At 44.5% G+C, this 15,163-nt stretch overlaps 1 pseudogene; it reads right to left on the bottom strand.

Annotated features, from left to right (window-relative positions):
* Nucleotides 1-2,206: 2,206 nt before the first annotated feature.
* Nucleotides 2,207-3,818, bottom strand: LOC139018301 (FERM domain-containing protein 3-like; annotated as a pseudogene).
* Between the last annotated feature and the right edge of the window lie 11,345 nt (nucleotides 3,819-15,163).

Here is a 15,163-nt window from a genome sequence, read left to right as displayed (position 1 = left end):
TTTGATGGTCAGTTTCTACATCCTCCAGTTCCATCATTTGTTTTAGGAGCCTACTTACTACAGTCTTTCTACCTATTTTCTATCTCATATGCAGCTAACAACAAATTATGGGATTTTTTTTTACCCAAAATTATTTTTAAAAACAAACCTGGGCCAAAACATTAAAAAATTCCCAACATACCCTTTGTGCATTAGTCTTACAGTCTGTACAATAACTCCAGGAGGCTTCTTTTTCTTTTTCTTTTTTTCTTGTTTTTTTTTTTTGGTAAAAATTTACCAAAATATTCTGAACACATAAAAATATTAAAACAAAAACCCAGCATTAATTGAACTGTATAGGCATTGGTTAGAGGACATTATTTTCACTAAGGATTATATTCAAAAACTTTCTCTTGAATTTTCACAAAAATTCTGATTCTGAACCTTATATCTTATAATGATGATAACTATTAAAAAGGGGGGAAATCTAATTCAGCTCAATGTATTATGTATTATAATAGACTAGAGGCCCGGTGCACAAAAATTTGTGCACTCGGGGGGGAAGGGGGGGTCCCTCAGCCCGGCCTGTGCCCTCTCGCAGTCTGGGACCCCTCAGGAGATAATGACCTGCTGGCTTAGGCCTGCTCCTGGGTGGCAGAGGGCAGGCCCAATCCCTAGGTGCAGCCCCTGGTGGGGCTCAGAGCAGGGCTGATTGGGGAGTTGGGGCGCCGCCCCCTGTCATGCACAGAGCAGGGCAGATTGGGAGGTTGCGATACCACCCTCAGTCATGCTCAGGATAGGGCTGATTGGGGGGTTGGGGCACCACCCCCTATCACACTCAAGGCAGGGTCAATAGGGAGGTTGCGGCGCCACCCCCTGTGATGCACAGAGCAGGGCCAATCAGGGGGTTGGGGCGCTGTCCCCTGTCACACACAGAGCAGGGCCAATCAGGGGGTTGGGGCAGTGCCCCCCCCACCCGTCACGTACAGAGCAGGGCCCATCAGGGGGTTGGGGAGCTCCCCCCTGTCACTCACAGAGTAGGGCCGATAGGGGAGTTAGGGCACCGCCCCCTGTCACACACACAGCAGGGCGGATCAGGGGGTTGGGGTGCCGCCCTCTATCACCCACAGAGCAGGGCCGATCAGGGGGTTGGGGCGCCGCCACTGTCACACTCAGGGCAGGGCCGATGGGGAGGTTATGGCTCTACCCCGTCACACACAGAGCAGGGCCCGTTGGGGGGGGGGGGGGTTGGGGCGCCGCACCCTGTCACACACAGAGCAGGGCTGATCAGGGGGTTGGGACGCCACACCCTGTCATACACAGAGCTGCAGGATGATCAGGGGGTTTGGGCGCTGCACCCTGTCATGCTGATCTGGTGCCAGGAGGCCTTGCGGCTCTGCTGATCCCGGTGCTGGGAGGCATATTACCCTTTTACTATATAGGATAGAGGCCTGGGGGGCGGCTGGTTTGCCCTGAAGGGTGTCCTGGATCAGGGTGGGGGTCCCCACTGGGGTGCCTGGCCAGTCTGGGTGAGGGGCTGAGGGCTGCTTTCAGGCTGGCGGTTTTGACTGCTTTCAGGCTGGCGGGAAGCTCCCAACCATTCCTTTTTTTCTTTTCTTTTTTTCTTCTGGGCCAGCTTTAGCTCTGGCTCTAGCTCTGAGGCTTCCGCTGCTGGTTTGTTTGCCGTTCTATAATCGAAACAATGTATAACTTCAGCTCTGAGATCCCAGCCGGCTATATTTGTTAGAATGTTTCAAACTGCCAGCTCAGAGGCCGGGAAGTCAGGCGGGGAACGTTGCTGTCTACAGTCCCTGGAGGAAGCAAGCCTCATGTTCGCTTCCAGCTGCCTGGCTGCTGGCCGCCATCTTGGCTGACAGTTAATTTGCATAAGGATACGCTGATTAGCCAATGGGAAGGGTAGCGGTCATACGCCAATTACCATTTTTCTCTTTTATTAGTGTAGATAGAGTCTGCCTGTGATATAATAAAAATAAACATTTTGGGTTATTTAGAGGCCAACTTCCTGACATATAACTGAAATTACTGTGTTTGATTTAAACTTATTAAGTGCGGTGAGTTATGGAAAGCTAACTTAAAGGTCTGAATAATCAATTTTGAGTAATGAACACGTGTTGACGGCTCCTTGACCATTCAGAACCAGGCATTTGCTTGAGAAATACACATCACTAATATTGAATATAGCCCTTAGTCATATGAGTTATGTATTTTATGAGCAGCCCAGCATGTAGAGAATGAGGTTTACTTTGCCAGCCACTCACTCCTTGAGAGGACAGTAATATTCATAGTGAAACTGCTCAAACTCTGGCGTCTGGCGGATTTCACATAAGAAGGAGAGATCAATACCTGACTCCAAAAGGAGGAGGAGCAGGGGGAATACAAAGAGCAGCAGCCCCAGGCCCACCACAAGGAGCCTGGAAAAATTCTTGACCAGTGGGTTCACCCGAATATGGCCGGTCAGAATGTCATAGCTCCGTGACAAAGCTCGGTGAGCTTCCTTTAGCTCCCCTTCTTCAGCCATCAAAAAGGCATTTTCATCTGCTTCCAGTTCCTCAAATGAATCTAGGTCTTCTCTTTCCAACTCATGTCTAGATGGGCAGTCAAAGAGCATGTCAATCTCACCATCATCAACTGGGGTAGGGAGCAGGCTTGCACTGGGTTTGTATGACAGTTCAGAGATAGTCAAAGGCTCTTCTTTTATTTTATCTTCCTCTTCGCTTGGGGCGGGGGGTCTTCATACTCCCGGGCTTCTTTCACTGGTGAGCTGGAGATCAAGGGGGCAGAAATGTCATCATCTTTGGGCAAAGGAATACGCTTACCCAGGGGAAGGTCCTCTTCCTGCTCACTGGGGGAAGGCAGCAAGGGCTTCAGGGGCTCCATCTTAATAATGAGCTGTTTGTTCAGGGAGTGGGAACTGCGCCTCTGGGAAATGTTGGTTCTGTGCACCTCCGGAGGATCCCTCTGGATTCTGGAACTCGCCTCCACCACCTCTTTGGCAACCTTACCGCTGTATCAGAATCTACTTCCTTTAAAAAATACCTTGCTGCTGGACACAGTCTTGATCTGACTGGACTTGGCATACTTATAAAAGGCCTGGTTCTCCACCCCACACTTCCAGAGATGTTTGCAGGCAGCTGGTGTTGAGGTATGGAATGCCAACACAGCTTTTTTCTCCTTCTGGGTGCCAATCACATAAAATGTCTTCCCTTCAAACTTCAATTTGCAGACATCTGGCCATTTTATCAAATGGATTCTCTTATTTCCCAGAAATACCACAAAGCCTGCAGCAGTGAATCCCAAAAATATTGTTGTGCCTGTTGAATCCTTGCATGGGTGAGGATCCACCCCATAGGTTTCCAAAGTGTGAGCTTTCAGGAGTAAGTTAAATTCAGCAACCGGCGGGCTCTGGCCTCTGAGTTCGCTTTTATGGATTTCTGCCATTTTTCTTTCCAGCTTCTTTGACTGCTTGGGGAAAATCTCAAACTCGCTGATGTAATTCTCAGGATGCTCATCAGGATCATAATCACCGTGCTCAGCTTGAATGATACATGCACCCAGGTAAGCAGCATCTGAGAAGGAGCAGAGTAGTCGAGCGTGGAAAATATCTCTCTTAATTTGCAGGTACAAAAGTTACCTTATGAGCTCTTCTTTAATCTTCAGGGGTTCATGTGGGTAGAATTTCACTCTAAAGCACATGGTGTATGGTGGATGAGATTTCATTTGCTTGAAGATGGACTTGTTAGGTTCAAGCCAGTGCTGCTGCTTCTCTGGGTCCACGTAACGAATGCCGAAGTAGTCCTTCTCCAGCAAACTGTAGTAGTTGCAGATGTGGTCAATAAGAAACTGCCCTTTGGTCTCCCTCTTACACTCCTGAAATTCAGAACTTTAACTCCAACTGGATCTCGCTGGGCTAAAATCAATGTGTCTGCATTGCTTTCTGGAGACTCAAGGGGAGAATCCGTTTTCTTGCTTCTTCCAGCTTCTAAAAGCCGCCTGCATTCCTTGGCCCGTGGACCCCTAGCTTTCACCTTCGAGAGTGGCGGCAGCAACAGCCCGGTGAGTCTCTCTCCTGTCACATCGCTCTCACACTCCATGTCTAATGTTTTAAAAATATTTTTATTGATTTCAGAGAGGAAGGGAGAGGGAGAGAGAGATAGAAACATCAATGATGAGAATCATTGATTGGCTGCCTCCTGGATGCCCCACACTAGGCATCTAGCCTGCAACCCAGGTATATGCCCTGATTGGGAATCAAACCAGTGACTTCCTGGTTCATAGGTCAGTGCTCAACCACTGAGCAACACCAGCTGGGCGACTAATTTTTAATTTATCCAGATGGTGCTCTCCTTTACTCAGAAAGCAATAAACTCAGTTTGGTCTCATTATCAGGTTGTGCTATTCATATTTTAAGGAAACTTTCATTCAGCATCGCTAAATCCAAAGATTGAGCCTGTCTCTATCTTGTTCAGTCTTTCAGCTGAATTTAACACATTGATCCTTCCTTTTTCTTTGTTCACTTGGCCTTTTGATCCACCTCACTGGTCCCTCTTTCCTAGTCTCTTTTGATAAATGTACCTTCTCAACTCAACCTCTAAATGGAGGTTTGCTAGACTTAGTTGTCTGGATTCCTCTCTAACTGATGAGCCCCAAATTTACTCCTTTCTTAGGAATTCTAGATTCATATTTAATGTTTTCTCAACATCTGTCTTGAATGTTAGAAAGTCATCAAACATTTAATTTGAACTCACCAACTGCTCCCCAGGAATTTAAAACAAACAAACACTGTTCCACTCTTAATTTCTCCATCTTAGGTAAATGTATCATTCAACCAGTAGCTCAGCCCCAAATCATTGGAATCAGTCCTGATTTCACTCTTTCTGCCAAATCCCAAATCTATTGTATAAACATGTCCAGCTGGCTCTGCCTTTCAAGATATATTGAGAATCCAACTTCTTACCATCTCTAACAGTTAGTCCAAGCCACCATGATATCTTTTCCTTCTAGAATGTTTCAATAGATCCCTACCTGGGTTCCTCATTTTCATTCTTGTCTTCCTATGGTCTATTACCATAAAACTCATAGTGATTCTTTCACAAAAAAAGTCAAGTCTCCTCTACTCAAACAGCCTCCAGCACCTCCCTGTTTCAGTCAGAGTAAAAGCCAGCAAAGCAGGACATTTCACACTCTGAGCAACATTTCCAAACTTCTCTTCTGTGATTCTTGCCTCTTCTTACTTCTCTGCTCCTGGAGCGTAACAAGGTTCACCCACCTTTGGGTTATGGTACTTGCTCTATTCTATTTCAAAAATACCCTTTGCTCAAATGTTTTTAAGAATTAACTATTCCCTTTGCTCAGATCTCTGTTATATGTCACCTCATCAAAGAGGGCATCCTGGCTCCTCTGTTATTCTCAGTTTTAACAGGCTCTATTTTCCTTCATAGCACTACCTGGTAATATTTTGTATATCTGTTTACATATTTGCATATTGTCTTTCTCACCTACTAGAATGAATATTCCTGGAAGACTGACTTAGCTTATCTTGTTCTTTATTGTATCTTAGTATTTGAAGCTAACTATGCACTTCTCAAATATTTGTTGGATTGATTTAATTAGAAAATTTTTGGCTTGATCATGAATTAATGAACCAAAATGTCATCGTTTTCATCCGTTAAGTGACCTAGATCTGTTCCTGGACATTCTGACCTGTTGCACTGACCTATTTCTATCTATTCCTGAGTCATATTTTTTTATTACTAGAAACTACGGATAAGTTCTAATATTTGGCATGGTAAGTCCCCTTTGACTGTTCTTCAAAATTTTCTTGTCAGTATTTTCAAATTAGTTATTAAATATGATTTTTATTATCATTCTGTACAGTTATATATAAATGTACTTTTGGAATTGAGTTAAATTTATATATTAATTGGGAAAGATTTAGTAATTTTAAAAAAGTATTAGATCTTCCTTTACAAGAATATGCTACCACACTCAATATATTCAGGTCTCATTAGTTTTATAGATTTTATATTTTTTCCTAAAAATTTTAGTAGTTGTACTATTGTATGTACATTTAATTTTTATTTTATTGCTAATATTCCTATAACTTGTTATTTGGATGCTATTCTTAACTGTTTTTTTATTGGTTCTAATAGGTTTTTTCAAGATAAACTTTTTATTTTGGATAATTTTAGATTTATAGAAAATACAAACCACACCACACCTGTATTCTCCTACCGTGAATATATTACTGTGGTGCTTTATCACAACAAAAAAAACTAACATTGGTATGTTATTATTAACTAAAGTACTGACTTTATGTGGCTTTCACTAGTTTTCCCACTAATGTCCTTTTCTGTTCCAGGGTCTAATCCAAGATAACACGTTACATTTGGTCTCCATGTCTCAGGTTCCTCTGGACTTGACTCTTGTCCTTTCCCTGTTTTGAGGAGTGTTGGTTAGGTATTGTCTCTGGGCTCCAAGCCCACCCTTGTATTTTTTTTTTAATATGTCCTTTCTTGAGAGAGAGAGAGTAAAGGAGAGGGAGAGAGAAACATCGATAATAGAGAACTGAAAGGAGTTTTCAAGGGTAAAATAGGCAGGTTTAGGGAGTTTTAAGAATTAGTGGGGTCTATGGGGGAGGAAGGCATAGTTGGTTGGGGGCTTGAAGCTACCAAAAGGCATACATTCACAGAGAACAGAAGGTGCCAAAGGATGAGGGGAGAGGAAGACATCCATTCACAGAAGATAGGGAGAAGCCACATGGTGTGGAGAGAAGGAGGAGACAAACTTTCACAGGGGATAGAGAAATGCTGACAAATGGGAGAAAGAGGAAAACAGGTTTTCACAGGAGACAGAGAATTCTACCACTGAAGGGGGAGGAGACGAGGGGGCCCCACGTGGGGTTTGAGCTTTGAAGCTAACTAATATTCTACCAGTTGGAAGGAGCATCAAGAAACAAAGAACTGCAGTCTTCATAAAACTTAGGGAAAAGGGGCTTAGTGGGTTACTCCCTTTGGGACCCCCTCCCCACGTGGGAATCTGTACTTGCTTCTAATAATTTCCACCCTTTTCATCTGCCACCTTTTGTCCCTGTCTTCATTCTTCCAATCCACCTGGACAAGAACCTGGGGAAGAAACCACCCTTGCATCCTGCTCAGGAAAATGCCCCCGACTCAGAACCATCGACTGGCTGCTTCCTGCACAGCCCCTACTAGGGATCCAGACTGTAACCTCGACATGTGTCCTCACCAGGAATCGAACCAGTGACCTCTTGGTACATGGGATGATGCTCAACCAACTGAGCCACACTTGTCAGGGTCCTTTCTAAGTTGGGCCTGGGCCAGGTGTCTCCTCGTTCAGTTTTGCCAACAGGACATGAGAGGGAGATTAGAGTTGGGGAAGGGACACACTTATTCCTGTGCTTGCTTGTCCTGTCAGTGTCCTCCCAGCAACGGGGCTTGTTCCTGGTGGGGGCAGTGGTTTCAGATCTGTTTTATTCACTCTCGGAATCAGTCTCATGGACCCTCAGAGACTCCAGCGCCAGTTAGATAATGCTTTCCTCCCAGTGTTTTGAGTCCCATTTCCACACCTTTTATGTTGTTGAATCATATGAAATTGCTGGTATTGGAACATTTTGATCTAAAAAGAGAGCTATTTTCTACAATTCATACCAGGACTGGCTGCATTATTTGTGGAACCTGATGCAAAATGAAAGTGAGGAGCCCGTGTTTAAAAATTGTTAAGAATTATGAGATGATGACAGCAGAGCATTGGACCAAGCCCTCTGAGCCGGGCTGCTGTGCAGCTGCCTTGTTCAAGCTAACAGGCTCTCATCGCCCAGCCTCTCCTTAGCTCCCCTGGCCCAAGGCAGCGGCTGTGTCTGTTCCCTTTGTCTGTGTAAACAATTCCCTCTGTTAAAGTATGTTTCCTTCAAGAATTGGTGTGGTTTCTTTTTGCTTGAGTGGCCCTTGACCCTCCTTAAAATTTTCATGTTTATTTGACCTCTCAGATCAACAGTTGTATAAACAGGGAGCGTGACAACCCCCCCCCCCCCCACACACACACCCCTGTTAAGGTGGCAGTGTTGGGGTGTTTTAGGGGCTACTAGGAAAGTCCAGCTGTTTTTCAAAAATAGGTAAACACATTGAAGTCAGAAATTTACATATTAACACATGTTTAAAATTTGTTGTTTTTTTAATTGAATTTATTGGAGTACAGTTTTTAAAATAGGATGCAAAGACTCTGGCACTCACCTAGTTCAGGTTTTAGTATTCTGTTAGCACATCTTTCCTATGGAAATTCAACCCAGATGTGGATTTTATGCTTGATTAAGTGGTACTGACATTAAATTCCAATGTATGTATAAAACTAGCAACACTGGAAATTTTTAAAGACCTTGGTAAAAACCCACAGACCTCCACTAACAATCATTTTATAAGAAGCAGCCTAGTGATTTTATAGGGACACAGTAGGACATGTGGACTGTTGGGTGTTCTGTGGGGCCAGATGCAACATTTGATTTCACTCTTAAAGAGAATGCTAACTTCCAGAGCTGTGGATGGGGCCTGTGTTTGTTGCTAAACAATTAGGCACACGTTGGCTTGCATCTCCACGCAGGCCCCACATTAATCAGGGCCTGTTGTAATCTAACTGCTGGTTGTGTGGAAGGGTAGGCAGAATGCATCTGTGTTCCGATGAGTCCCATGCATTCAAATTGCCCTTAAAACAACAGAAGTTAAGTCAAGGCAGCTTGATCCCTGGGGACACTGAGATGCATGAGCATAACCCCCGCATGGATGTGCTTGGGAGAGAAATGTTTTTATCTTGTTAGGGGCACACATTAATGCAAATGTGAGAATGAGATGTTATTATCATTAAAGGCAATTCTGTTTCTGAGCTACTTATAGAGATGGACAATATTGCATAGCCTTTATAAAATTGTAAATTACATCTGATTTGAACTTCATTTGAAAGCCCAGAGTGGGAGAGAACTCTGAGTTTCCCGTTAAATACAAAAGCTTAAGTGAGAATTCAGCACCCAGGAGACCGCTGACTGACAACCCGCATCTCGGTGAAGCTGGAGTGGGTCCACACCGGCACAGTTCATCCCAACCCCGTGCCTCAGGGCCGGCAGAGAGGTCTCGGATGTGTCAAGACTGCAGCTCTGCCTTGCTTGCCACTCCAAGGAGATCAGTGCAGCCCAGGCACTGGGCCAGGATGAATGATGCTGGAGGTGACAAGCAAATCTGGGCCATCAAGTGTCAGGCCTCTCGTTCCATCAGCACTGGCAGGGCTGCCACTGAGGGCATTGGGTCACATGGGGTCGGGGAGAAGTATTTGTTTCAAACGTGTCAGGAGAGAGAGTGAGTCTACTTCACTGCCCAACTCTACCCTGACTCCCGAACACTTATTCATAGAGCGTGTGTGTTGCTTTGGGGAAAATAAGAATCTGTTTGTTCTTGGTTTGATTAAATCTACATCTGCCCTGAGTGAAACTCTACCTACCAAAATGTCAGCACTGGTGTATTCCTGATACAATTGCCCAACACCTGCAAATGCACCTCCACCAAAAGCGAATGTGCATTACTCCGTAACTATATGCAAGTTGTACATCTTTGCAATAGTTTTTCAATTCTTTCAACATAACCCCACCCTGTTTTACTTTGAGTTGAATGTAAGATTTAAATGAAAAATGTGCAAATTCAGTGCAGTTAGTTTTCCCAGAATCTGTATTAGCCTTGCTGTGTGGCCCACTTACGAACAAGTCCTGTGTGTCTCGGCTGACAGTCAACTGGCCGAGCTTTGTCTGTTTCCGACAGCTGGGCTGTGAGGGAGGGCCTTCTCCTCCGCCTCATTGTAGATTGATTTCTCAGGACCCATGTGGGCAAGGAGCTTGCCAATCGCCAAAAAACACATAAATGGACATGCGCCTTCTACTTGGATAACGGACGTGAAATCACCACTTCCAAACCCTATTCCCATGGCAGGAAGGCTATGTGAGAAAAAGCCAGTGTGGCACATATTAAGTAAGGTCCCTGCGCCTGTGTTGCCAAGGACAGCGATACAAAGGCAAGTGCTCTCAAAACGCCTCCACTGCTTTTACGAGGAAATGCCAGGAGCTGGAAACCCTTATGAAAATTTGTGCAGCATCCCTCCAGGCCAGTGGTTCTCAACCTTCCTAATGCCGCGACCCTTTAATACAGTTCCTCATGTTATGGTGACCCCCAACCATAAAATTATTTTCGTTGCTACTTCATAACTGTAATTTTGCTACTGTTATGAATCGTCATGTAAATATCTGATATGCAGGATGTATTTTCATTGTTACAAATTGAACATAATTAAAGCATAGTGATTAATCACAAAAACAATATGTAATTATATATGTGTTTTCCGATGGTCTTAGGCGACCCCTGTGAAAGGGTCGTTCGACCCCCAAAGGGATCGAGACCCACAGGTTGAGAACCGCTGCTCCAGGCTGTGAGCACTGCACTGCGAGTGCTGGTGAATCTGTGCTGCTTGGTTCACGTTCAGTTCTTTTTGTTGTTGTTGTTAATTCTCACCTGAGGATATGTGTCCCATTGATTTTTAGAGAGAGTGAAAGGGAGGGAGGGAGGGGAGAGACACAGAGAGAAAAACATCAATGTGAGAGAGACACATTGATTGGTTGCCTCTCACATGGGCCCCAATCAGGGCTGGGGATTGAGCCTGCAACTCAGGTATGTGCCCTTGACCAGAATTGAACCCAAGACCCTTTGGTGCACAAGCCCACGCTCTAACCACTGAGTAACACCATCCAGGGCCATGGTCAGTTCTTCAATGTCCCTCCACTCTCTGTATCCCAATTTGCAGAAAGTGATGCCTCATTTCAATGACATTTTATGGTTTTCAGTGGTTGGACCCACTTTGAGGCAGACAATCTGAATTCAAATCCCACCTCTATTCCCTACCAGCTTTGTCACTGTGTAGAAGTTACTCATCCTCATGTACCTTAGATTCTTATCTATAAAATGGGGTAATATTAGTACATGTGTGATAGGGTTGTTTGTGAGTCAAGCGACATATAAAATTCACTTAGAACAATGCCTGGCATGGATTATGTTTTATGTACATGCTTGCTGTTAGTATTATTTGATCCTCTTAATAAATCTAATAAATGGCCGAAACCGGTTTGGCTCAGCGGATAGAGCGTTGGCCTGCGGACTGAAGGGTCCCAGGTTCGATTCTGGTCAGGGGCATGTGCCTGGGTTGTGGGCACATCCCCAGTAGGAGATGTGCAGGAGGCAGCTGATCGATGTTTCTCTCTCATTGATGTTTCTAACTCTCTGTCTCTCTCCCTTTCTCTCTGTAAAAAAATCAATAAAATATATTTTAAAAAAATAAATCTAATAAATGTTTCAAAGCTAATTTCTAGAAAGTGTTGGCATCAGGACCAGAGTCTGGATCTCTGACTCCTTGTCAAGTGCTCTTCCCACCACTCTACTAGCGGATGGCAATCAGAAACCTGTGGAAGGCAAGACCTGTGCTCCTTGCACTCTGCGTTGCCTCAGTGGGTAGGACTTGCATTAAGGAATGAAGGTGGCACAGTCATCCGGTAAGAAAGCTGGTCATCAGACCCACAAGGAAACAGAAGAGAGATGTGGGTTGGGAAGCTGAGGTAGCCAGCACAGATCTCTGGGGACTACTCGCCATTTTCAGCATGTTACTCTATCCCTTTCTCCTCTGTCTGGGACCCTTTGGTAACTATGACCTGTGCAAAGGGCTGAGGTCCTTGTTATGGAAAGCACACGTCTGCAGCACTGAACACCTGGGCTCTCCTGAGCTAAAGGCACAAACCCAAGATTTAACAAGAGATTTAAATGTTACATCTCTGGGGTTTAAGTTCCAGGAGCACATCATCCCCAGATCACTTGAGACTGAACAAGGGTTGCTCTTGTTCATGGGCTCAGGGACCCTCTGGCCTCCTGCTCTGTGCCTGCCCTACTCTCTCCAGACTCAGAACTGCCTTCTCTTGTCACCCCTGGAACTGTGTTGGATCACAGCTTTTATATTTCCAGGCAGTGTCACTGTGGATTTGTGTGTGCGCACAGCCTCCAGCCACCTTCTCTATTGTGTTGCTTGCTTGTAACTAAGCCCACCCTTGTCCCCCTTACTAAGGCCGGTGACCACGCTGCTCTCCTGGAGGCACCGTGGGGAGAATAATCTAGTGTCTGAGCTCCAGGGGCTTCTCTTGTGAGGACAGGTTGCTCCCAGCTGTTCTGCCTTCCCCAGGCCCTCCAGCTCTAAGGAGTGATATATTCTCAGTGTGTTACATCAAAACACAACACAGAGTCAGGGCAATGGACTCTAGGTGAATAATCGAAGGAAGAAAAATAGGGTGCTCTTAGGATAAATGTTTTATTTTCGTGTTTTATTTTGTTTTATCTTTAGTTATTTAGGTCCTGTACTAAAGCAATTGTAAAATATGTTGTCTGCTTGATGCTACACTGTATTCGGAGAGTGACAGGTTGTGGTGACATGATAAACAGCAGCAAGACTAAAAGGTGCCCCATCCTGTGGGATCAAATTCATAAAAAATGATTGGAGTCACTAATTGAGCATTTATTATTCACCGTATGTTATGTAGAGTGGGGAAATAATAGCACCTGCATCAGGATCACATGAGTTAGGATTTGGAGAACACACAGAACTGGGCCTGGAGTATAGACATCTCAATCATTGTCATCCTGCTCTGTTCCCACAAGAACTCGGCAAGGCAGGCGATGTTATATCCATCTTACAGAGGAGGGGGGTGGGAAGATGAGTGATTTATTCATGCTTTCAAAATTATAAAGCATCAGTGTTGAAAATCCAGGCCTTTTTATTATTTATTGATTTTTAGAGAGGGGGGAAGACAGGGAGAGGGAGGGAAGGAGAGAGAGAAACATCAATTTGTTGTTCCACATATTTACATATTCACTTGTTGGTTCTTGCATGTACCCTGACCAGGAATTGAACCTGCAACCTTGGGGTATTAAGATGACGCTCTAACCAACTGAGCTACCCAGCCAGGGTAGTTCTAGGTCTTTCTAATGTGGCAGAAAGCCCGGGGCCTTACCACTAGATGATGCTGCAATCCGAGTGGCCCTGGCTAGTAAGAAACCAGAGAGAAACAACTCTCCTTTACCTCCCGGGGTTTGGTCTTGGTGGAATTTGATAGAGTGTAAAATTGGTGGATATTGTACTGCTGTCAAGTATATTTGGAGCAAAGGCAAGGGGTTAGTTAGCAGGTGGCTCTGCTATAGTCTTTGAAAAATGCAGAAGAGGTCAATGTCTTATTTATAAGGGGGGTTTAAATGACCATTTACAAAAGTGCGTGTGCTCCCAGACCTGTGTGTGTGCACCCTCCTGCAGGAGTAAAGACATTTGCCTTGCTGTCTGGCTCCCAAGTATCCTTTGTGTTCTACCAGGACCCTGGATTTTGGGGGCTCGGCTTATTTCTAATAATTTGGGGGCTCGTCAAGGATTCTGTTTGTCACTACGGGGGCAATTGGACCCCTCTCCTGAGGAGGTACACCCTGCTACTAAGTTGTGGTAGCCTTGGTGATGAGGGACAGACATTAACCCCCAGGCTGACTACAAGTTCAGGAGAGAGTCAGCCAGCAACATGGGAAGGGCCCAACAAGCAAGAACCATGCATGATCCAAGGTAGGGAAAATGAACTGAGTACTACTTTGGTGATTGAGTATCCTCAGAGGTTGGGTATATGTGACTGGGATGTGTCTTGGACATAAAATGAGTGTGGAGTTCTGATCTGTGGTTCTGTTCTCCCGTGAGGGATGTGGCGAGAGAGGGACAAAGTGGATCTCAGGGAGTGCGAGGAATCTCCATTATGGGAGGTTGAGCACATAGTCACAAGGGACTTTCTGAGGATAGGAAACAAAAATTCTAGGCCTAGGGAATATATTCCACAAATGGCCCATTGGGAGAATGCTGAGGTTCTGTGGAAGGGCAGTCCCAGAACCATGGACAGGAAATAGTGTTCTGTTTCAGTGGTGTTTTTATGCAGGGCATTCTGTGGTGTCTGTGGGTCTTGCATGCCTGTATAAGAGTGTTTCTGTTGATGTTTTGTGTCTCTTTATTATTTGATTTAAATTATTTAAAGATGGAGCATGTCCTGCTTTGGGGGAACCCAGCTATTGTGATGAGGCTGAACACGTGGCAGAGATGGCAGGAATGTCTCAGAAGCTGCCAAGAGTTCTTAATCTTAGGGACTCTTCCTGCTTTCCCTCTCGGGGAATCAGTCACCAGAAACTCCTAGTTAGTGAGATTTTTATCTGTAATGTAATTTGGTTATGATTTACTTTGCTTACTTTCTATATTTTGGGGGACTTAGTTTGACCTGGGGAAGTAAGGATTACAGGCATGAAGAAGTAAGCAATTCAGGCTAGGGTGGGACTTCATTGTTTAGGCAACAAGGTTAATGTTTCCATGATGGTGGGTAGTTCTTGAATGAGAATCCAAGGTTGACTCCCAGGTCCCCAGGGTGTTGTACAATTCTGAGATTTTTCTCCTAACACTGGGAGAAACATATTTGCAGAAATATCCTCCAGCAGGCTGCAAAATAACGGGGGCGGGGGGGTGGGGGGCGGCGGGAGGGCACTCCCATTTTGTAAAGAATAAGCCTGGGGGTAATCCCTGTTACAAAAGTTGTCAAGAAAATGCCTTGGGTAATAGTAATTGGCTCTAAAAATCTCAAAATTGTTAAGACATAATAAATTGATGTAACTAAAATAAAGGGGTTATGATAAAGCTTTTTATTGTTAAGACATAATAAATTGATGTAACTAAAATAAGGGTTTATGATAAAGCTTTTTGGAATATATATATATACTAGTAGCCCGGTGCACAAAATTTGTGCACTCGAGGGGGGGGGGTGGTCCCTCAGTTATTAAACATTTTACAGCACAACACTGACCACATTGGTGGAGGTGGTGGTCTTGTCAGAATGTGTTATATTATGCAGATGAAAATCTATTTAAACAGATTTGATGTAGGTATTTTCAAAGATGGAAGAATTGTCCCTGTCAACTATTTTAGTTGATTCATATCTTCAGTAATTGTCATCATTGCAAAGTTTTCAGTCCCCATATGGATTGCTGGATATAATAGATCATGTGCTGTCCCT

Source organism: Myotis yumanensis, unplaced genomic scaffold (genome assembly GCF_028538775.1).
Source record: "Myotis yumanensis isolate MYYU_CA2020_CCGP unplaced genomic scaffold, mMyoYum1.0.hap1 SCAF_10, whole genome shotgun sequence".
Classification (NCBI taxonomy): Eukaryota; Metazoa; Chordata; class Mammalia; order Chiroptera; family Vespertilionidae; genus Myotis; species Myotis yumanensis.
This window is presented reverse-complemented; position numbering and strand designations above follow the sequence as displayed.